The 24,221-nt window shown below is 40.3% G+C and overlaps 1 protein-coding gene across 3 annotated transcripts in view; it reads right to left on the bottom strand.

Annotated features, from left to right (window-relative positions):
• DDX10 (DEAD-box helicase 10) overlaps positions 1-24,221 on the bottom strand; it is a 292,747-nt gene that overhangs the window by 76,766 nt on the left and 191,760 nt on the right. The window lies entirely within an intron of this gene.

Here is a 24,221-nt window from a genome sequence, read left to right as displayed (position 1 = left end):
GGTATTACATATAATAATTTGGGAGAGATTTTAAAAACCTAATTGCAAGTACTTGACATTGCAGGAAACTCAGGTTTCTAGACAGGGTAGAAAACACACAAATGATGACAGAAGTTCTATAATGCTTCTACTAATTGAATGGCATTTTATCAAAATTCTCTGTAAAAACGTAAAAATCTCAGCTGCCAAAAGTCCAGGAACATTTTTTTTAAAAACTGGCGCATTTTGCAGAAAATATTATTTAAAAACAAGAATATCAAACATACTAAACTTTTGTTTTTGGTAAAAGAAACAAAACTTCTTTAGACAAAACTATAGATCAGAAAAACATAAAATTTATATTTTGAGGTTCACTTTAATAGAATCTTATATAAGCACTCATTTCTTTATTCTGTGTTTCAGTCTACTTCTGATGATCCGCAGTCTGTTCAGAGTGAAATTTGAAGCAAGACTAATAAACTATACCAACAAAGACGACTCAGACACATTCATAACAGTTCACACTTGACAAAAGACCTGCTGACATGTCTTATTCCAAAAGATAAGTTTCTGAAGTTTAAATATCAGTATTTCCAGACTGAACATTAAACAATGAAAATTGCCTTCTCAATTCAGCCTCTTTTAAAGAGATGATGAGTGATGAAAACTATCATAGCCCATGACAGAGCATAATGGCAATTTTACACTGTGGCTTGTTGGGTAAATGGGCTTACAATTTTACAATATAACCACAAAACTATCTTGAAGAACTGCAGTGTATGGTACACATGCATGGACCTCAACATAAAAATATAGTCAAATAATTATTTGCAACTGGCCCCTCCCTTTTATTTATATCACTTTCACAGTCTCTTGCTCAGACTTTTGAGAAGGTCACCTAGCTTAGCTTTTTCTTCTTTTCACTGTCCTAGACATCAGAAAAATAAAATTGAATTCCTAACTATGGCTCTAAACTTAAAACAAGGAGATTTACCTCTCTATATTCAGTTTTTTAGCTATGTAAAGGTAACACATACCTTTTGGCTTTGTGTGTGTGTGTGTGTGTGTTTTAATTTATTTATTTGAAAGGTAGAATTATAGAGAGAGAGAAGGGGAGACAGAGAGAGAGATCTTCCATCAGCTGGTTCATTCCTCAAATGGCCACTACAGCCAGTGTAGGACCAATCCGAAGCCTGGAGCCAGAAGCTTCTTCCAGGTCTCCCATTCAGGTACAAGGGCCCAAGCACTTAGGCCATCCTCTGCTGCTTTCCTAGGTACATTAGCAGGGAGCTGGGTTGGAAGTGGAGGAGCAGGGACTTGAACCGGAGCCCATATGGAATGCAGGCACTGCAGATTGCGGCTTAATCCACTGCCCTGTAGCACTTCCCGTGTTATCTTCTCAAGGTTGTTATGGGGGAACAAACGAAATAACATGTTTGAAAGTTATTTGTAAGGAATTCTCCTAGGGTTTTATCCTCATATTACTGATACAAAGTCATAATTATGTTAGCTCCCTGACACAGGATAGAATCTTCAAGAACCTTCTTTATTTTTTGCCCAGAATTGAGACATGGAGACAGTCCCTTGGCCTGGCATGGGAGAACATTCACAGGAGAAGTGCAGCACTTCCCTCTAGCTCTACTTCCTCATTAAAAACCCACTTTTCTTTACAACAAACCTGTTTTTAACAAATTGCTCATTTTAACCAATTAATACATCATTTTAAAAAGGATCTAACTATTTCAGAGACAGAGTTACAGACAAACATAGGAAGAGGAAGAGAGAGAATCTTCCATCCGATGGTCCACTCGCCCAAATGGCCGTAACGGCTGGATCTGGGCTGATCCGAAGCAGGGGCCCAAGCACCCGAGCCATCTCCACTGCTTTCCTGGGCCACTGTCAGGGAGCCTCATCAGAAGTGGAGCAGCCAGGACACATACAAACACATATATGGGATGCCAGTGCCACAAGTGGAGGCCTAACCTATTACACTACAGAGCCGGCCCTTCATTAATACATCATTAACTCAGCATATCATAAAATCATGAGTGCACTGTGACAATAAGTTCTTAATAAGGAAACAATAAACAGTAACTCTGAGTATATGACACATAGCAAAGCTAAGTACTGTTTTGTGAATTTTTTTTCAGATACAAACATTAAGCACTATGTTCTATCTACATGGTACTGAGAAAGGGTTTACAATGTGTTTTTAACTTCACATTTGAGGGCAAAAAAAAAAAAAAAAAAAAAAAAAAAACCACAACTCTGGAAAACCCTATCCAGCCATATTGATAATGTTCCTTGCACCTGGCCTGCCCTTCTACCTAAACTTTCTGAGTCCCCTTTCCTTACCTGATAAATGGAGTTAACACAAACAGCTTCTCCCAATGCTGCCATGAAAAACAAATCAAAGTCCTTTGTTGTTAGGTATTAAATGACATGAGGCATCAAGAGATTTTCTCTAATCCTTGTTTCTTGACAGCAAAACTACATGATCAAGTAAAGAAACAGACTTAGTCGCTTCAAGCACTTGGCAAAAGGAAGATGACCCCAGTATATACAAAGCTATAACATCTAGAAATCAAGCATTTCCTATTACCGTGTGTCCCAAGCTACTATTCACATGAAAGAGGACAAAATTAATTGATCTTGCTAAGATCATGGTGATAATTCTGATTTCCAAATCTCAAGGCTATGCCCAAATCTCAATCAATTTCACCTCTTTGAACCTTTCTGCACTCTGAACCAGCTCTTTCTTTAAATCCTCTCTTCTTACTTCCTTGACTAATTTATCGATTTCTGTACCTGCTTTTCATCTGCCTGCCCCTTCAATGATGCTATTCCCTAGGATTTGTAACCTGGCTTCTCTCTTCCCCACTCTGGAGAATCCAACAAGCTAAATTAAAACTCTGAAACAACTACAGACAAGGAGGTAGGTAATCCTTCTATGCCACAATGTCTTTCTCCATTAAATCAGGGTGATAACACTGTTAGCTATACCTTCATGAGATCAAGTTTATACACTTAAAATACATTTTCTGAACTTTACAGAAATCTCTTAGAATAGTATCTGACAAGCGAAAAGCACCAAATAAACATTTCCTTTTTTAAATTTTGATTATAGATGCAGATGACTACTATACCTTCTCTATCACAGTATTCATTGCATTGTACTTCCCAAAATCTTCCCCCTTTTGAGCGTCCAGTTTCTCAAGAGCAGGTTAATTCTACCTTGGCATTACAATGGCTACCACATAGAAGGCACTCAAGAAATGTAAGTGGAGTAAATAAGCCAATTCTTCTAGGATTATTCTCTTACTTAAGCTGCATCCCCCAACCCTCCAGAATCAGCACAAATCTTCAAACTGGCATTCAAGATCCTCTATGATTCACCAACTTTTCCAGTGCCATCCATCTTGCTACTCTTCTCGTATGCAAGTAAAAACCTCTGACACTTTCCAAAAACCCCAAGAAGGCCTATCAAAGCTCTCACACTGGAATGGTTACCAGCTCCTGCAGTACATCAACCACTGGGTAAGATACTATACAGAATAAGCGACACACCAGCAAATATTAGACAGGAAGCTTAGGATATAAAAATGACAAGGATTATTTCATCAGTTACTAAATTAAAAGAAATGTAAGTACTGAACACCAAAAAGGAAACCTCCTGAAGTGAAATGGACACTATGGGAAACGGTGACTTGATCAGCATAGCCCTGACTGTTAATGAACAACTTAACACATTATCCCTCTTAGTAGTTTTTTTTGTCTGTTCTACTTAATATGACTGGTTTAATTCTGTAATTAATACACAGTTATTCTTAAGTGTTGAAAAATTAACTGAAATGTGATCCCTGTTAAACATAAGAGTGGGAATAAGAGAGGGAAGAGATGTATAATCTGGGACATGCTCAAGCTGACTTGCCCCAAATGGTAGAGTTAGAAACATACCAGGGGATTCCAATTCAATCCCATCAAGGTGGCATGTACCAATGCCATCTCACTATTCCAAGTGATCAATTTCAGTTCACAATTGATCATAATGAAAGGACTAAGAGTCAAAGGGAGCACATAAACAAGTCTAGTACCTGCTAACACTAACCGATAGAATAAATAAAGGGGAGAGTGATCCAACATGGGAAGTGAGAATCTCAGCAGACTCATAGAATGGCAGATGTCCTAAATAGCACTCTGGCCTCAGAATCAGCCCTAAAGGCATTCGGATCTGGCTGAAAAGCCCATGAGAGTATTTCAGGCATGGAAAGCCAAGGCACTCTGGCAAAAAGATCTCTGTGAGTGAGATCTCAGTGGAAAGAACAGGTCTTCAAAGAAGGAGGTACCTTTCTCTGAAGGGAGGAGAGAACCTCCACTTTGACTATGACCTTGTCTAAACAAGATAAGAATCGGAGAATTCAGAGGGCTTCCATAGCCTTGGAAACTCATGACTGGAGCATAGGGAGATTACTGATGCCATAGACAGGAGTGTCAATTGGTAAAGTCAACAACAGGAGTCACTGTGCACTTACTCCTCATGTAGGATCTCTGTCCTTAATGTGCTGTGCATTGAGATTTAATGCTATAACGAGTACTCAAACAATATATTTCACTTTGTGTTTCTATGGGGGTGCAAACTGTTGAAATCTTTACTTAATGCATACTAAACTGATCTTCTGTAAAAAAAAAAAAAAAAAAGAAATTAGCAATTCCCAACTTGACTCTCACTGGGATTAAACATGACAATAGGTCTGATCTGATTTCATCATCATTTAAAAAAAATCATCTATTATTTTTCACTTTATGTTTCTGTGTGGGAGCAAACTGTTGAAATCCTTACTTAATGTATACTAAGCTGATCTTCTGTATATTAAGATAATCGAAAATGAATCTTGATGTGAATGGAAGGGGAGAGGGAGTGGGAAAGGGGAGGGTTATGGGTGGGAGGGACGGTATGGGGGGGAAGCCATTGTAATCCATAAGTCGTACTTTGGAAATTTATATTCATTAAATAAAAGTTAAAAAAAAAAAAAAGAAATGTAAGTACAGAGCTGAAAGGAGCCCTGCAAAACATCCAGGCCAGAATAATCTGAACCATAGTAGAGAGAGTTGCTCAAGGCTACACAGTAAACTTCTGCCTGCACCAGGAGTAGAAATCATGCTCCCAGGACATTAAACACTTTTGGTCAGCATTGGTTCCACCTATCACACCAGAGGCTCTTTCTTCCAGTGTGGCCCCTCAGAAAGTTCTTTCCTTCATCCAACAAATAGGACCCACTGGTGTACTTGCCAATCTTTACAGCCTCTGTGTCACACAAACTTTGAGTAAACACTGCTCATATTCCCATTCCCTTGCATCCTAGCACTGGTTTTCGACACTGTCCAGGAACGAATTGAGCAGGAACGAAACATGCCAACCTGCATGCCATCAGGCTCACTGAGAGATAACTAGAGCATCTATAGATAATAAATAACAACTACTGGTTGTGCTGAGTTATAATTGATTCATAAAACTGGACTTGCTTACATTTATCCTCATGTCTTCTAGTAAACTTTCTGCCATTAATGACATAAGTCACAAGTCAAAAATGGAAACAGCTTCACACATCTGGGTCGTAAGTACACAGGTGCTTAACTGGATTTCGATCACCGGTTCTTAATGGGATGATGGCAGTATCTTATATATAAACTGCCTGATCACCTACAAATAATCTCCCTCCCTCAAAGATTATGATGCAGAGAAGGTGAAGATGGAATAAACCAGATATGTACATTTTAAGACACCTTTTAGTGACTTGGATTCAAGACACATCAAGACCTGATTGAACCACTGGTTTAGATTTTGGGTGTTTCAGAACAAACCAGGCTAAAAAGGCAAAATAAAAACACTGACAATGGTGGTTCAACTTTTCACAGCTCAAAAGTCCCTTATGCATTTATGATCTTCATAAGAGCTCCAGAAAGCTAACATAGACCACACAACTGTTACTATTCTACAGAAGAGGAAATCAAGGAAAGATGATTCCCCTGGATGCCAAAACTTACTGGTAATGACACAACCTGAACTTCCTATCTCCAAATCACATGCTCTTAAACCCCAAACCTGTGGTCTAATATTATTGATGAGCCGACAACATAAACCACAGTCTCATCCATTCTGATTTTCTCTTTTGCTTAGGAATAACGCAAACTTGCTTTCTTCCTACTTTTACTTTCAGTTCTCCTTGAAAGGGAATCAAAAATTGCTGCGTATTAGCTGTGCTGAGTGAGACAAAAGTCTTGGAGATGAACATCAGAAAGCAGGGATCAACAGCAGTAGTGTTTAGAATTTACATATAACGGCCAGTGCTGCAGCTCACTAGGCTAATCCTCTGCCTGCGGCACTGGTATCCAGAGTTCTAGTCCCGGTTGGAGCACCGGATTCTGTCCTGGTTGCTCCTCTTCCAGTCCAGCTCTCTGCTATGGCCCGGGAAGGTAGTGGAGGACGGCCCAAGTGCTTGGGCCCTGCACCCGCATGGGAGACCAGGAGAAGCACCTGGCTCCTGGCTTCAGATCGCGCTTTCTCTCTCTCTCTCTTACTGTCTAACTCTGCCTGTCAAAAAAAAAAAAAGTATATATTATTTTCAATCAAAAGAAATATGAAGACTTTATGAAATAAAACTCAAACATGTCTATAGTAAGGGGGAAATTTATGTACACAGCTGAAAATCAAGAAAGGTAAAATAATCTAAATTCTAGCAGTGATAATCTTACACAGTCCAAAGATAAAAAAGCAAAGTGATTCTTGATAGAACTGGGATCTCATATTCATATCATTTCTCTAACATTTTTCAAGATTAATATTTAATCTGGAATCACAAAAGACTTATTCACTTAAAGAAAGATAAAAATGGGGATGCACTAAAGAAAGTGTCTACCTATCTATTATTAAAATTGAAAACTTCTAGCATCAATCAGGTACAATGCAAACATACAAGAGACTCAGTAAATACCTTTGGAATTGATGATTATCTACACAAAGTGAAAGGAAAGGAATAAATACCAATTCACACAAGATACACATAGAAAATGTATGATTAACTCAAGTCCATGGAAAGAATAAAATAATGCAAATGAAAATGACTCCCAAATAATCACTTCTTTGATTTGATGATCCTTCAAGCTCTGGATCATTCAGAATTTCCGTGATCCGTTACTACTCAATTTCAATTCTAGAAGTTACAAGTGTTACACACAGGGACCATTCATTTTCATCACCTGTTTTTAGTTTTGTTTTTTTTTTTTAAAGATTGATTTATTTGGGGCCAGCACTATGGTGCAGCAGGTTATAGCCCTGGCCTGAAGCGCCAGCATCCCATATGGGCGCCAATTCTAGTCCTGGCAGCTCCTCTTCTGATCTAGCTCTCTCCTGTGGCCTGGGATAGCAGTAGAAGATGGCCCAAGTTCTTGGGACCCTGCACCCACGTGGGAGACCTGGAAGAAGCTCCTGGCTCCTGGCTTCAGATTGGCACAGGTCTGGCCATTGCGACCAACTGGGGAGTGAACTAGCAGATGCAAGACGCCCCCGCCCCCGCCTTTCTCTTTAACTCTTTCAAATAAATAAAATAAATCTTTAAAAAAATTTTTAAAAAAGAAAAGTAAAGACCTCTAAGACTACTAAATCATCTAATTTTAGCGCAGAGACTGTAAAACTCAAAGAGGTTAAAACTTTCTAAATAGCACAATGATTATTGTATTCTTCCAAAAAACAGATTTTTTTTTTTTTTTAATGTACATCAGAGCCAAAGAAAATGCACTTTCTTCTTTGGGAAAACCCATTTAATAACTTTTGGCTGGTAAAAGAGCACACACTGAAATAAGGGAATTTAAATATAAATGTGCTTTTTAAGATTATAAATCATTAATTTTCTTTCATAGTTTTTATAAAACATGAATGACTCAAAGAACTAAGGTTCCTAATACCCATTATACTCTACACTTTTTTTAAAAAAAATATTTATTAGAAAGTCAGAATTTGAGAGATTTTCCAACTGATGATTCATTCCCCTGATGGCAACAATAGCCAGGGCTGGGCCAGACTGAAGGTAGAAGCCAGGTGCTTTATCTGGGTCTCCCACATAGGTGGGAAGGGCCCAAACACCTAGGATATTTTCTGCTGCTTTTCCCAGGCCATAAGCAGGGAGCTCGATGAGAAGTGGAGCATCCGAGAGATGAACCATTGCCCAAATGAGATGGCAGCATCACAGGCAGCAGCTTTATCTGCTGTGCCACAATGCTGGTCCATCTATATACCATTCTTAAATGTTTTATTATTTCTAACTTTTTATTTAGATGAAAAGCAGAGGCAGACACCAATCTTCTGTTTTTGGACCACTCTTCAAATACCCACAACAGGACACAGTGAGGCCAAAGCCAGGAGCCCAGAACTCAATCTGGGTCTCCTATGTGGGTGGCGGGGACCACCTACTTGAGCCATTACCTGCTGCCTCCCAGGGTGCACATTAGCCAGGACTCAGACCCAGACATTCTGATACAGATGCAGGCCTCCCAAGTGCTGCCTTAACTGCTATCTCTAACACTTGCCCCTAATATTCTTTAATCTACAAACTAAAACACCTAGGCTAAAAGTACATAGATAGCTCTACCTCTTTATTTTAAAACATGATTTTTTTTAAACTGAAGCTTAAAAAGTACAACATACATTCAGAAAAGTGCACAATCTTAAATTTACAGTCTGATAAACTCCCAGAAAGAAAACAACCCATGTGATTACCACTCAGATTACAAAATCTGGACACTTAAATTCTCTAGAATCCTCCTTAATATTCCTTTTAGTAATATTCTATTCAAGTAAAGTCCCTATATTTTCACCAAAGTTAACCCTACTATGCTGACTCGGACACAAAACATTATTTTTTTAAAGATTTACTTATTTATTTGAGAGGCAGAGTTACAGAGAAAGAGAGGGGAAAGTCAGAAAGTGGTCTTCTACCTGTTGGTTCGCTTCCCAAATGGCCACAATGGCAGGAACTGGGCTAATCTGAAGCCAGAAGCCTGAAGATTCTTCTGGATCTCCCATGTGAGTATAACACCCAAGTACTTGGGCCATCTTCCACTACCTTCCCACACAGCTGGATCAGAACAGCCAGGACACAAACCAGCGCCCTTATGGTATGCCAGCGCCACAGGCTGAGACTTAACCTAGTATGCCAGAGTGCCAGCCTCCAAAACATTATTTTTGCTTTTACAAGAAGTTCTTTAAAAGTTTTGCTCAATAGTATGTTTGTGAAATTTCTTATTCTTACTGTATTTAACAGTGATTCTCTCAAAGTTTTATATTAATTCATTGTAAGACTATTTCACCATGCATTTACCCTGCAATTGAATTCTTCTCAGATTTTCATAACTATAAATAATGCTGCTATATGAACTATTTTGGTGTAGATGTGAAAATCTCTCTCTTGAGTATATGCCTAGGAGAGGACATGTGGGATAGAGAACAGACATATGTTCAGCCTAGCAGATACAGTCAGACACTTTTCCAAAGTGGTCATATTATTAATAAGGAGAATAAAGCTTAAAGAGTCAAAGCAATTTTATACACAAATACACACAGAGAAATTCTGAGACTCACAACCCACCATTGTCTTCAGAATATTCTAGATAATGCTTCACATAATCCAGGTGAAAAAATTAACATGAAATCTGAAGGACAGAAAATTAAGGACAAAAAATAAAGATGAAAGAATTCTCTATCTTGGTTTCTAAGACAGAATTCGGATAGTTCTTTACAGTTTCTGCATTTCTTTTTCCAATTACTTGGGTCCTGACACACATCTGGGAGACCCAAGAGGAGTTCCTGGCTCCTGGTTTCAGCCTTGCCCAGCCCTGGCCATTGGAGCCAATTTGGGAATGAACCAGCAGACAAAAGATCTAAAGGTCTCTTTGTCTCTCTTTCTCTGTTTCTGCCTTTCACATAAGTATATCTTTTAAAAAGAAAATTTCGGGTAATAATTTGGAGGATCGCAGATTCCTGTACTTCAGTCTGAGATTTACTAAAATCAAGTCTTAAAGCTATTCGTTGCTTCTATCCCTTCTTATAAATGACAGGAGTTGGGGTTGTGAAGCAAAATTTTTACAACAAGAAAAAAGGAGCAAAAGATCTGCATACAGTTTTAAAAGTCTATACAATTGATATTTTTGTATATTATGTGAGAAATTACCAAGGTATATATAATCATCCAACAATCAGCAATAGCTTTATTAACAGTTAAAAATATTATCTCATGATGCAGACCATCAGTGAATGTTAACACACACACACAAATATGTGCCAATGATTCCAACTGTCAGTCTCTACAAAGCAGAATATATAACTGTTGCAGTAACACACAGCCACATAATTGCCAACTGACCACAGTCATTCAAAGAAAAAGAATTTGTTCTTTTAGAGAAAATGTGTCTATAGACTTCTAATTCTAGCATACAAATGTCGAAATGTCTCCAAATTGAGATAAACCAAATAAACGATGAGTAGGTATAAAGGGCATCAGAGGATTAATTGTTTTGCTACATTTACTTGAATGGACCTTCATGACCACCCAACTGAGCAGAGTCTGAGACCACTTAATAATAACTTTCGTCTATAGCATAGGCAGAGATACAAATGGGCTTTGTGACACCTACTCAAATCTGCTATATTTCTCCCCCTTGGTTTACCTGGTTAGAATATTTTACTTTACAAATTTTTTTTTTTTTTTTTTTTGGACAGGCAGAGTGGACAGTGAGAGAGAGAGAGAGAGAGAGAGAGAGAGAAAGGTCTTCCTTTGCCATTGGTTCACCCTCCAATGGCTGCCGCGGCCGGCGCACCACGCTGATCCGATGGCAGGAGCCAGGTGCTTCTCCTGGTCTCCCATGGGGTGCAGGGCCCAAGCACCTGGGCCATCCTCCACTGTACTCCCTGGCCACAGCAGAGAGCTGGCCTGGAAGAGGGGCAACCGGGACAGAATCCGGCGCCCCGACCGGGACTAGAACCCGGTGTGCTGGCGCTGCAAGGCGGAGGATTAGCCTGGTGAGCCTCGGCGCCGGCCAATTTCCAATTTCTTAAAAGAAACAACATTCTCTAAAAAGTATTAGAGGAACACCTTTTGAAATAGTCATTAAAATTCTGCTGTAAGCTGGTATTACACTAGAAGTTAAGTAAATATCGAGTCTGCTGTGGTGGCTTAGAAGGTTAAGCCGCTGCCTGCAGTGCTGGCATCCCATATAGGCACCAGTTCAAGTCCTAGCTGTTCCACTTGTGATCCAGCTCTCTGATAATGCACCTGGAAGGGCAGCGGAAGATGTCCCAAGTGCTTGGGCCCCTGCCACCCACGTGGGAGACCCAGAGGAAGCTTCTGGCTCCTGGCTTCAGCCTGGCCCAGCCCTGCAGCCATTTGGGGAGTATACCAGCATATGGAAGGCCTCTCTCTACCTCTCTCTCCTTTTCTCTTTATCTCTGCCTTTCAAATTAATAATTTTTTTCAAAGTAACAAGTCTGATTTGTTTTCTGAAAACTATTTTTTTTTTTATTCTTAGGGTTAAAGCTTGTCTACAACATGTTCCAAGATCACCCTTAACACACAGCAATGCCAACGGTAGCCAGAGTGAGGCAGTGGAAACAAATCTAAATCTTAGTGCTTGCTTTTTCATGATCAAAGTATATCTGAGTGAGGTTACAATTATTCAGGCAACTTAAGTTCAATGGCATCCAATACATTTTCACCACAACACTACCCTAATCCAGTTATTTTGATCAGTTAGCAAATATTTATGAGCAAGGAACTGCATAGCAGAGTGAAATTTCAATTTTCATGGGGGTTAAGTTCCAAAGTCAACAGGCAAGATGAAAATCAAAATGATCAAATTACCCTAGAATATCCCTGATAGTACCAACAATGTATATACATAAATATAGTTCTGTATATAAAACCACATTAAAAGTCGAGAACCTCGAGGTTAGATAAAAGGAAAGAATAAAGGCAGAATCAGTACATACATACTAGTAAAGTTCATCCTTTAAGAATTTATTTAAGTCTTAGTAAATACAGTATGGTTTCATTCTAAGGTGATCCTGAATGATGACACAGTTCACATTCTGCCTTAAAAGCAAGGCTCTATAACCTTAACACAAGATAATGGATTTGTTTAAAACAAGGTGGGAGAGGAGGGGCAGCAACTGGAACTGAGAGTGTCCCAGCTCTCAATCTGGCCGAAACGTAAATGCACCAATGCAACTTCAATATATTTGACAGGTCCAGATGTGGGATTTCAAGGAGTCTATAGCTGATATTGCATTAACATGCAAAATGTTGACTTTAAGAAATAATATACTTGCATTTCACTGATTCAGAATTATTTACAGATCATCTATTATGTGCCAGCTTTGATAAACAGTTGGTTGTTGCTCTCAAGGAGTTTACAGCTTGGAAATAAGACAATCACTAACTAACACAGCAAAACAATGTACAAGAATATAGTGGTGCAGAAAGCAAAAAATTCCTAAACTTGTTTGTAGGAGACAAAGAAAGGCTTCAAAAAGGAAATATAGCAAGAAACAAGCAGCAATCAAGAGACAACGTAGGCAGAGGGAAAATGCATAAAAATCAAGAAATATAGGTGGATTAGGCAAGTTTATCTTGTCTTATTGTACTAGAAGTAATAGTAAAATGTTTCATAATACTTCATTCTTTAAGTTCCATGTTATTTATTTGAAAGGCAAAATTAGAAAAAGAGATATTTCATTCACTGGTTTACCCCTCAACTGGTCACAATGGCTGAAGCCTGCAGCCTAGAGCCTAGAACTCCATCAGTGTCTCTAATGTGGGTGACAGGGAGCCAAGTATTTGGCTCCATCTTCTGCAGCTTTCCAAGGAGCATTAGCAAGGAGCTGAATCAAAAATCGAGTACTCATATGGGATGTCAGTGTCATAGACAGTAGCTTAACCCACTGTGCTACAACACCAACCCTAACATTTCATCCTTAAGAAAAAGCCTGACCACTGGATTTATAGTGAGTTTTTATAGCAGCTAATAGGAAAATCATGATATTTTGTATTCCATGATGATTATATAACTAACTGTTCAGTTTCTCAATGTATCCATCTATAAAAGGAAACTAATTGTAGATAAAAGCAGTTTCAGGATACAAAACTACATATTTGCAATTTCTGTTTTAGCTTTTGAGATTCTAAAATGTGAACACTGTTAATTTCCTTGAAAACACATACGGCATAGTATTTGAGAGTCAAGGCTTCAGAGTCACATAAAGTAGATTTGAGTCCTGGCTCTGCCAATTCCTAGCTGTGTAATCTTGGGAAAGTTACTTAGTCTTCATAAACCTCAATTTCCTCATCTACAAAATGGAGATAATTATAGATAATTATACTAGTAATCACAACCCTGTCTGTTAGCATGAAAGCAATATTACCTGGGAAGCCTTGAGTCACCAAGTCATCTGAATGCCTGTGGTCCTTAAGAATAATATATTTAAGCCCTACTACTCAACATGATAGAATTGGGAAATAAGGTCTTCAGGAGCTATTTAGGTCATGAGGGCTGGGTCCCCATGAATTAAAGCCCTTAAAAAGAGGCCCAAAGGAGATGCTATCCATGCCTCATGCACCACATGAAGACCACAACATCCATGAACACAAAAGCTGCCCTGTCCAGAAAATATATCTGCTGGCACCAAGACCTTGGACTTCCCAGACTCCAAAAATGAGAAAATTCAGTTTCTCTTTGTTTCTAGGATACCCAGCCTCTGTTCTTTTGTTATAGCAGCCTTACTGGACTAAAATAGACACAGTATTTTTAAAATGGGAAGCAGTCAATGAATGATAGCAGCTACTAGTCACCACTATGTTGGATCCTGCCCATGAGACTTACACTCCAAAACTACTGTCAGTGTTGCAACTATTTGTTCTAAAGAAAAAAACAATGCCATACCCACTTTTGAAAGCTTTTGGCAAATGTAATGCTATTAAAAATTCTGATGCAGGGTCGGTGCTGTAGTGTAGAGTGTAAAGCCATGCCAGCCTCCCATATGGGTGCCAGTTTGAGTCCTGGCTGCTCCATTTCCAATACAGCTCCCTGCTAATGCACCTGGGAAGGCAGCACAAGACAGCCCAAGTATTTGGGCCTCTGTACCCATGTGGGATATATGGAAAAAGGTCCTGGCTCCTGGCTTCGGACTGGACCAGCTCTAGCTTTCCAGCCACTTGAGGAGTAAACCAGTGGATGGAAGATCTTCTCTATCTTTCCCTCTCTCTAACTTTGCCTTTCAAATAAATAAATAAATCTTAAAAAAAAATTCTGAATTCTGAAATGACTGAACACCAAGAGGGAAACCTGTTGGAGTGAGGTGGACACTATGGGAAATGGTGGCTTGATCAGCATAGCCCTGACTGTTAATGAACAACTAAATACATTATCCCTCTTAGTAGTTTTTTTTATCTGTTCTACTTAATATGACTGGTTTAGATCTGTAATTGATGCACAGTTATTCTTAAGTGTTGAAAATTAACTGAAATGTGATCCCTGTTGAACATGGTGGTGGGAATGGGAGAGGGAAGAGATGTATAATTTGGGACATGCTCAGGCTGACTTGCCCCAAGTGGTGGAGTTGGAAGCACACCAGGGGATTCCAATTCAATCCCATCGAGGTGGCATGTACCAATGCCATCTCACTGTTCCAGGTGATCAGTTTCAGTTCACAGTTGGTCATGGTGAAGGGACTGGGAGTCAAAGGGAGCACATAGACAAGTCTAGTACCTGCTAACGCTAACTGATGGAGTAAATAAAGGGGAGAGTGATCCAACATGGGAAGTGAGAATCTCAGCAGACTCATAGAATGGCAGATGTCCTAAATAGCACTCTGGCCTCAGAATCAGCCCTAAAGGCATTCGGATCTGGCTGAAAAGCCCATGAGAGTATTTCAGGCATGGAAAGCCAAGGCACTCTGGCAAAAAGATCTCTGCGAGTGAGATCCCAGTGGAAAGAACAGGCCATCAAAGAAGGAGGTACCTTTCTCTGAAGGGAGGAGAGAACCTCCACTTTGACTATGACCTTGTCTAAACAAGATAAGAATCGGAGAACTCAGAGGGCTTCCATAGCCTTGGAAACTCATGACTGGAGCATAGGGAGATTACTGATGCCATAGACAGGAGTGTCAATTGGTAAAGTCAACAACAGGAGTCACTGTGCACTTACTCCTCATGTAGGATCTCTATCCTTAATGTGCTGTACATTGAGATTTAATGCTATAACGAGTACTCAAACAATATATTTCACTTTGTGTTTCTATGGGGGTGCAAACTGTTGAAATCCTTACTTAATGCATACTAAACTGATCCTCTATAAAAAAAAAAAAAAGAAATTATCAATTTATCAATTCCCAACTTGACTCTCACTGGGATTAAACATGACAATAGGTCTGCTCTGATTTCATCATCATTTTAAAAAATCATCTATTATTTTTCACTTTATGTTTCTGTGTGGGAGCAAACTGTTGAAATCCATACTTAATGTATACTAAGCTGATCTTCTGTATATTAAGATAATCGAAAATGAATCTTGATGTGAATGGAAGGGGAGAGGGAGTGGGAAAGGGGAGGGTTGTGGGTGGGAGGGACGGTATGGGGGGAAAGCCATTGTAATCCATAAGTCGTACTTTGGAAATTTATATGCATTAAATAAAAGTTTAAAAAAAAAATTCTGATGCTATAGAAACTTGGGTTATAATTTGTGAGTGCTGAGATTGCTACAGTACTACCAATAATATGGTATTAGTAACTTTTTATTGTGCTTTTATTTATGATCTCATAAATAAAATAAATTTAGCAAAGCCCTAAAGCAACGCACAGTGCCCTTTGGTATTTGGTATTTTCTACATCTTTCTAAAGAACATAGACAGTAGGATGAAAATCATACACATAACTACCAAGAAATGTGGGTTCTAAACCAATTTTGCTGCTATTTAACTGCAAGACATAGAATCATCTGTTCATCAAAGCTCTTCAGTTTCTTGTCTGCTAAATAATAATTTGGAATGTAAGTTTTTCTGTAAAAAGTACAGGCTCTAGAGGGAGGAGGGAAGGGGAAGTTACTGTTTAATGGGTATAGTGTTTCAGTTTGAGGTGATGAGAGGGTGGTAGAAGTGGATAGTGGTGATAGTGATCTTAGTTGTACAGCAATGTGAATATATGTAATGCAGCTGAACAGTATTCTTAAAGACAGTGAAAACTGTGAGCTTTATGTGTTTTCCTTCAATAAAAAATTTACACATTTTGTATTTGTGCTCTAGAATCCTCACTGATTTATTCAGCCAGGCAGCCATTGATACAAGTAAGTGCTAATTATGAGGTAAGCACTGTGGTGATAGGAAAAAGATCTAGAGCTGAGTCTAGGATAGACAGTATCCAACTAAGAGCTGTAAACTTTAAAGGTTTCAAAAGCAGGAGTTTCTAGTATCTGAGATAGTCAGAAAAACCTTCCTAAAACCTATCCCTAAAGAGATGATCTTTGAGCAGAGTCTTAAAAAACAGCAAGTATTCATCATGAGGATGACATCATGACTACACTCTTCCCTCTCCTGTACTTATGTACTAATTGTCATGAATAGAGATGAACAATTCTCCAAGGAAAAACAAAACAAAACAACAACAACAACAAAACACTGAAAACACCTCTTAAATACGCCAGGATAAAAAGGTTAAAAGTCCAAGCACAGCAATCTATTTCTTTCTAAATTATCACCAAAGGGAAGAACAGCCTAATATTAATCCCTAGGCAAACCACACCAACACTAGAATCTCAACAAAAGCTAAACTTATGTGGGTTTTCATAGCTAACTTATATAGTGTGTCAGGATGGCCAAGCGGTCTAAGGTGCCAGACTCATAACCACCTTATTAAATAGTTATTAAGGGGAAGGCCTTTATAAGACTGTCACTTATTGAAACAGTAGAAGGATATTAAAATGGATCTTACTATAGCACTAAAACAAGGTATTATTTGAGCAATTAACTTGGAGAAACCAAAGGACTCATTTAGGGCACTATTAAATGAGTTACTGTACTGCAATGAGGCTTTTTTACCTCCCAAAATGAAAAAGGAAATCTTAAACTGGTTTTATAATAAAGCACTACCAAAAATGAATAAATGCAAGACTTATAATCATTTGGCAATGACTACTACCAACAATTATTCATGTCTTATTTGTTGCTTTATAATGAGATCATTTAACAGATAAGATGTGAGGGGAAAAAGCACTTACCCTCCAATGTTCACAGGCTGATGACCTATGTGGGGAGCAACTCGGACTAGACTAAGTTACTGGAATTGGGACTTATTCTATGCATCTGCTCTCCCACAATATGGCGCTGAGAAGGGAGTAAGAACTTCTATACAGCTGCCTCCAGTTCAACCAATAAACTGTAGGACTTGCTCCTGATTGGAGGAGAGCAGCGTACTCGGCGTGTGGGTAGCAGAGTTGGGATTGGTGGAGGAGGACTATAAAGGAGGAGAGAGACGGCATGCACCGGGAACATCTAAGGGGAACATCTAAGGGGAACATCTAAGGGGAACACCTGTGCAGCCCCCGAGAGAGCCGGCCGGCGGTGTGCCGCTCCCCTGCGGAAGTGGGGAAAGTGGCCAGGGGGAACCGCCCTTCCACGGAGGTGGAAGGGACGGCAGCCAACCCGGGAAGAACCAGCAGCAAACCCGGGAAGGGCCGAGCAGACGAAAGAACAGCGCAGGGTCCTGTGTCGTTCCTCCACGAAGACGGGGAGCGACATAATGGTGCCGTGACTCGGATTGGAAACCTAGAACGGATAGAAAACTTAGGAGGGAAGAAACGGGAAGAAATGGGAAAATACCGGAGAGAGAGAGACTAGCAAACAGCCTAGGGAAAAGCCGGACGAAAAAGGTGCCGGAAGAAGCTATTGAAAGCCTAGGCATAGACTCAGATACGGACTACAGGGGGAAGCTGGGAGAAATCTCTAAGGTCGAAAGCGAAAGTGAAAGCTAGAACAAACAGACTCGGATGCGGACTGTGGGGAGAGGCCAGGAGAAATGAGGGAGGAGTATTGTTGGAGGAAAGCTTGGGGAAACATACCGGGTAGAGAAAAATGTTAGGGAAATTGAAGTTAGGGGGCAGGCCGAGGCGGAGACAAAAGCCACTTTTGGGATTCTCAAGTTAGCCCGGGAATGGGGGGCGAAGAGTTGAAACCAGAAGCGGAAACGTAAGCCAGGTTGGGATCCGTCTGATTAGCCCGGGGAGCAAAGGACGGGAAGCCAGATCGTGGGGCGGAAACGTGAGCTGGGTTGAATTCGCCAGGTTAGCCCGGGGAACTTAGATTGAATACTAGTGGCGGAGACGTGAGCTGGGGCTGTGTGACTCGCGGAAGCCGCCGCGTGCAGAAAGAGCACGGGGCGTGAATGGGGCGGCGAGGCGCCGGGAAGCCGCGCAGAGCCGTGAAGCAGCCTCGGGGCGGGCGCCGGGAAGCCGCAGGGATAAGAGAAACAGAAGTTTAGAAGTAAAATGAGAGAAATAGGAATGTTGGCAGACAGAAGTAAAATGGGAGAAATAGGAATGCCCGGAGATAGAGAAATAGAGAAATAGAAAGGCCTCCCCACAATACTGCAATGAGAAGGCTTGGATTCAGTCTGCCTGATTAGTGAGGCGATGAGCACCTGCGGGCGGCTAGCAGCTTATGCGCCGAAGGTCACCGAAGACAGGCACGTTATCAACACCAATAAGTCACCCCACAACATGGCAATGAGAGAGCTTGGATTCGGTCTGCCTGATTAGGGCGGTAAGCACCAACAGGCAGCTCGACCAGAGTATGAGCTGCAGGTCACCGAAGAGAGGCACGGATCAATACCAATAGGCCTCCCCACAATATGGCAATGAGAAGGCTTGGATTCGGTCTGCCTGATTAGTAAGGCGGTAAGCACCAGCAGGCGGCTCGACCAGAGTATGAGCCGCAGGTCACCGAAGACAGGCACGCATCAGCGCCTAAAAACCTCCTCACAACATGGCGAAGAGAGGACCCGGATTCGGTTTGCCTGATTGATAGGACTTGTAAGAACCTGTGGCAACTCTAGCAAGTAGAGCAGAGTGTGTGCCGCGGGACACCGAAGACAGGCGCGTATCAACGCCAAAAAATAAAAAGAAAGGGGGATCTGTGGGGAGCAACTCGGACTAGACTAAGTTACTGGAATTGGGACTTATTCTATGCATCTGCTCTCCCACAATATGGCGCTGAGAAGGGAGTAAGAACTTCTATACAGCTGCCTCCAGTTCAACCAATAAACTGTAGGACTTGCTCCTGATTGGAGGAGAGCAGCGTACTCGGCGTGTGGGTAGCAGAGTTGGGATTGGTGGAGGAGGACTATAAAGGAGGAGAGAGACGGCATGCACCGGGAACATCTAAGGGGAACATCTAAGGGGAACATCTAAGGGGAACACCTGTGCAGCCCCCGAGAGAGCCAGCCGGCGGTGTGCCGCTCCCCTGCGGAAGTGGGGAAAGTGGCCAGGGGGAACCGCCCTTCCACGGAGGTGGAAGGGACGGCAGCCAACCCGGGAAGAACCAGCAGCAAACCCGGGAAGGGCCGAGCAGACGAAAGAACAGCGCAGGGTCCTGTGTCGTTCCTCCACGAAGACGGGGAGCGACAACCTATACTAAGAACTGTGTTAATTCATACCCTCCATTACATAGCTCAGGTCAAGATTACACAGGATCATACAAATAAAAATGCAATCAGAAGTGATCATGCACTATACACCCTTCATTTATCACAAGATGGGAAAAAGCCCAGAATGGTACATCCTCAGCCTATAACACTGTTCTTACTCAGTGTATTGACTGTTTGTAATTTTCCATAAGTAGCCTATGCCATTTGTTTCTGTAGTGGGCAGAGGAGGGGGAAGAAATACAAAACTTAGGGCAATTAACACTAACAGGAAACAAATATTCAGGGAACCAAGGTGCATGCACGTGTTCTGCCACAAAAGAAAACAGTGCCATTGAGAAAGTAATCATTCAACCACGTTTGCTCTACTTGGGCACTTTTGAAATAGTAAGGACCCATGTATACATTTAAGTAAATTTTGTTTATACAAACAAAATCTCAATACACAGAGGCCAAAAAAGGGGAAGAGGGGACTGCCTCAAAGATGAAATCAGAGCCTCAAGCCCTGCCCAACTAATACTCTCATCCTCTCCTGTAGGGCCCCCAAAATATCATCACAGAATATAATGATTTTTTTAAGAATTATAATTATTTCATAAATGGAAGAGTATGTTGGAAGCACAAAAGCAAGGAGGACAAACTACCAAAATGAATTAATATATCTTTGCTTTATGAAACTATTATTGGGTTAGAAAAGTCACTAAAGGCCAGTACATTGGAAAATCAGTCCAGAACATCTCTCAGGGCTATTAAAGTTATAAAGTTACACAAATTCTACATCTTTGGACTTTGCATCCTGAGAGAATTAACTTCAAAATGAATTTTCTGATAGAACAAGACCACTTTAGGTATCCAACAACCTATTTCCCAAAACCACTATATGCTAAATAACTAAAGTAGACTAGGGTCTTCAAATGCAAAAGCAAAAAAAAAAAAAAAAATTTGTTGAAGTTAAAATCTTCAGTGTCTACAAAATTTTAACCTCAAAATATATAACACTATACTTATTTTAATAATTTTTCCCACATAAAAGCATTAGAACTATAAGAATCATCTATAATATATTCAAAGCAGCTTTACATTTTCCAGTGTGTCAGTACTTGTTTCCTACTTTTTATTGCTTCACAGTCAATATATAAGTGTCATGAACCTTATATTTTCATTTAAGAAATCCTACTTTCTTTTCAAAAGCACCTTTGTACTGACGTATTTCTGAGGACTGTCTGCTCAATTTTCAGCACAACTGTTCATTTTTCTTACAATTCTGGAACATCCTTCTGGTCAGCAGAGATTAGTAAAAGTACTTGTGACCATCAAATCAAGAGGAAGTCTAGCTGCACAACAAGGTGAAGCTATATTTTCAGGATTATGCAACCTTATTGAACCCAAAAAGCAATGTAGCCCGCTGATCATTCCTGCAACTACTTTTCTAGATTTCATTGAAAAATTTTAAGATATGAGAATACACAATATCCTGTTAAAGCAATTCTATTGTGCATTCAAATACTTCTCAGCTAAACAAAGTTTGCTATGCAAACCGGCACCCCGGGTTCCAGTCCTGGTTGGAGCACCAGATTCTGTCCCAGTTGCTCCTCTACTAGTCCAGCTCTCTGTTGTAGCCTGGGAAGGCAGTGGAGGATGGCCCAAGTGCTTGGGCCCTGCACCTGCATGGGAGACCAGGAGGAAGCACCTGGCTCCTGGCTCCTGGCTTCAGATCGGCGCAGCGTGCCGGCCGTAGCGGCCATTTGGGGGGTGAACCAATGGAAAAGGAAGACCTTTTTCTCTGTCTCTCTCTAACCCTGCCTGTCAAAAATAAATAAATAAATAAATAAATAAATAAATAAATAAATAAATAAATAAAAGAAATACTCTTGATGTGCCAGGGAAGAAACAACCAGTAAGCATCATTTCTAAAACTGAAAACTCACATCATAATTAAATTCTCTTCTTTGGGAAATAAGGATAATTCCATTAATTTTCATTCAAACATTTTTCCCCAACATCTTTTAAAACATTCTGTCCTCTAGAGTCCACATGAGGTTTGCTATATGAAGCACAAAACAACGTAAAAGACTCTTTCCGTTTCCACGGCCAATTCCTTAAAACAGCTATAAGGAGGTAAGACTACATTTGCTCACGTAATAATTCTGCAAATATTCATTCCTTTTACCATTGAGACACTTTTCATATATCTTGTAGGTTCAGGGATTAAAAGGATGTTCTATATTGAATCTGACCACACTGCCTCAGAAGGCAACATCCACAAGTCATACAATTATCATGTTTAAATAAGAAAATTCAAGAGAACACAAGTTCACTCTAAAAATAATATATTTGTTATCAAAAGAATACACACTAGTAGGAAAGCTGATCATTCACAAAGAATATTTTTGGTAGATATCACTGAACTTTGGGCTATAACCCTCATAAGTCTCTCCAAATAAGAAATGCTTGGTCTATTTCTAAAGGACACTAGAGAAGCCAGGAGAGCCTTCATCATCTGTCACTATTATTTGAAAAGAAGCTGGATGTAGAAAAGCTGATTCAATCTAATTATTTGGGCTCCATCAGTTAGCCTGCACCTGTCCCTGCTGCCAGTCCTCAATGTCTTGAGAAATGTTTGAGTTGTCACTCCAAATCGGCCGCTCAGCCCTTTGGTCATAGCACTATTACTAGAGTATCACCATCTCTGAGTTCTCAGGGCTCTAAGATAGAAGTTAACTCACCTGTTTGGTGCAATAAGAAAACAGCCTCGATGTAAGGCTCCTGGCTGAGCAGCAAAGATAAGTAAGCAACAAGAACTCATCTTGTTCCCAATATCATCCTCAGCAGTTAGACAGTTAGTCCCTTTCCTGAGTTCTCAGGAAACACACACACAGGACAGATGTGGGAGGGAGAAGGCGAGTGGAGGGAGGGGATTGTCTTACTAAACATTTAATGATAGAAATCAGCCCCAGTGGAACACCTAACTCTGACAGCCTTTACAGTTTTTGATTTATTTTCCAACAACACAGTACTAAAATCAAACATCTACACCAATTTATAAGGGAATAAAAGGAGAGGGATCTGGAAGGTAAGCCCAAGGGTGACAGTAATTTCTGAAAGCTTAAGCCACTATAAAGGTCAAACATTCAGCATCAGTAAGTACAAAAAGTAAAGCATATTTCTAATTCAACTGTCCCTTGGTATCCATAAGAGATTAGTTCCTGGACCCCCAAAGATACCAAAATGCACAGATGCTCTAGACTGTTTCACATAAATGGTACAGAATTTGCATATAACCTATGCATGTCCTCCATATGCTTTTTTTTAAAGATTTATTTATGTGAAAGGCAAAATTAGAGAGAGAAAAGGAAAGAGAAAGAGAAAAAGAAAGAGAGAGAGAGTGGGAGGGAGGGGAGAGGGAGGGGGCTGGCACTGTGGCACAACAGTTTACACTGCCATATGGAATGCCTGCATCACATATGGGCACTGGTTAGAGACCTGGCAGCTCCCTTCTAAAGTGCCTGGGAAAGCACTGGAAGAGGGTCCAAGTCCCTGGACCTTTGAACCATCAGAGAGATCTGAAAGAAGGTCCTAGCTCCTTGATTTGGCCTGGCCCAGACCTGGCTGTTGTGGTCATTTGGGGAGTGAACCAGTGGATAGAAGATCTCTCTCCTCTGTCTCTCCCTCTTTCTCTCTTTTAACTCTTTCAAATAAATAAATAATTCTTTAAATAAAGAAATAAATAAATCAGAGACAGAAGGGGGGTGGGGTATAGAGAGGAATATCAAGATCTTCCATCCTCTGGTTCACTCCCCAAACAGCTGCAATGGCCATGGTTGGGCCAAGCTGAAGCCAGGAGCTTCATCCGGGTCTCCCACAAGTGCATTAGCAGGGAGCTGGATAGGAAGTAGAGCAGCTATGATAAGAATCGCTGTTCATATGGCATGCCAGATTCACGGATAGTGGCTTAACCTGCTGTGCCACAATACTGGCCCAAACTCCCAGTGACTTTAAGTCAGCTATATAGGCCAGCAAAATTATTTGATCTGGCCTTGTCAAGGCAGGACTCAAAATTCAGTAACTCTGTTGTAGGTTAATTTTTAAGTTGATAATTTTGTATGGCCCCTGAATGATGTTATAAATATCCAAACAGCCCTTGGCAGAAAAAAAAGGTCCCTCACTACTATATCGTTACTAGATTGCTTAGAGAGCTAACAACATAAATTCTATACTGATAGTTGTTCAAAATGTATAATTTTGGGAACAGTGACATCAAGGAAGGCTTTCAGTAGAAATTCAACCACTGCAGGCCTAGCTATACTTCTGATCTGCAGTAGACTGAATCCACAGATATGGATACACAGGACACAGACAGCCAACTGTACATACAGATATGCACAAAAAAAAACACAAAAGAAATACAATAACAGGGCTCTCTTTTGGCTCTGGATTACATTTCTCATTTTACATTTTTATGTGTGGAAATCAAGTTCTTAGTGAAACAAAATATGTTTATTTTTATAC

This window comes from Oryctolagus cuniculus, chromosome 1 (assembly GCF_051225735.1).
Source record: "Oryctolagus cuniculus isolate XC-2025 breed Fujian yellow rabbit chromosome 1, ASM5122573v1, whole genome shotgun sequence".
Taxonomy (NCBI): Eukaryota; Metazoa; Chordata; class Mammalia; order Lagomorpha; family Leporidae; genus Oryctolagus; species Oryctolagus cuniculus.
This window is presented reverse-complemented; position numbering and strand designations above follow the sequence as displayed.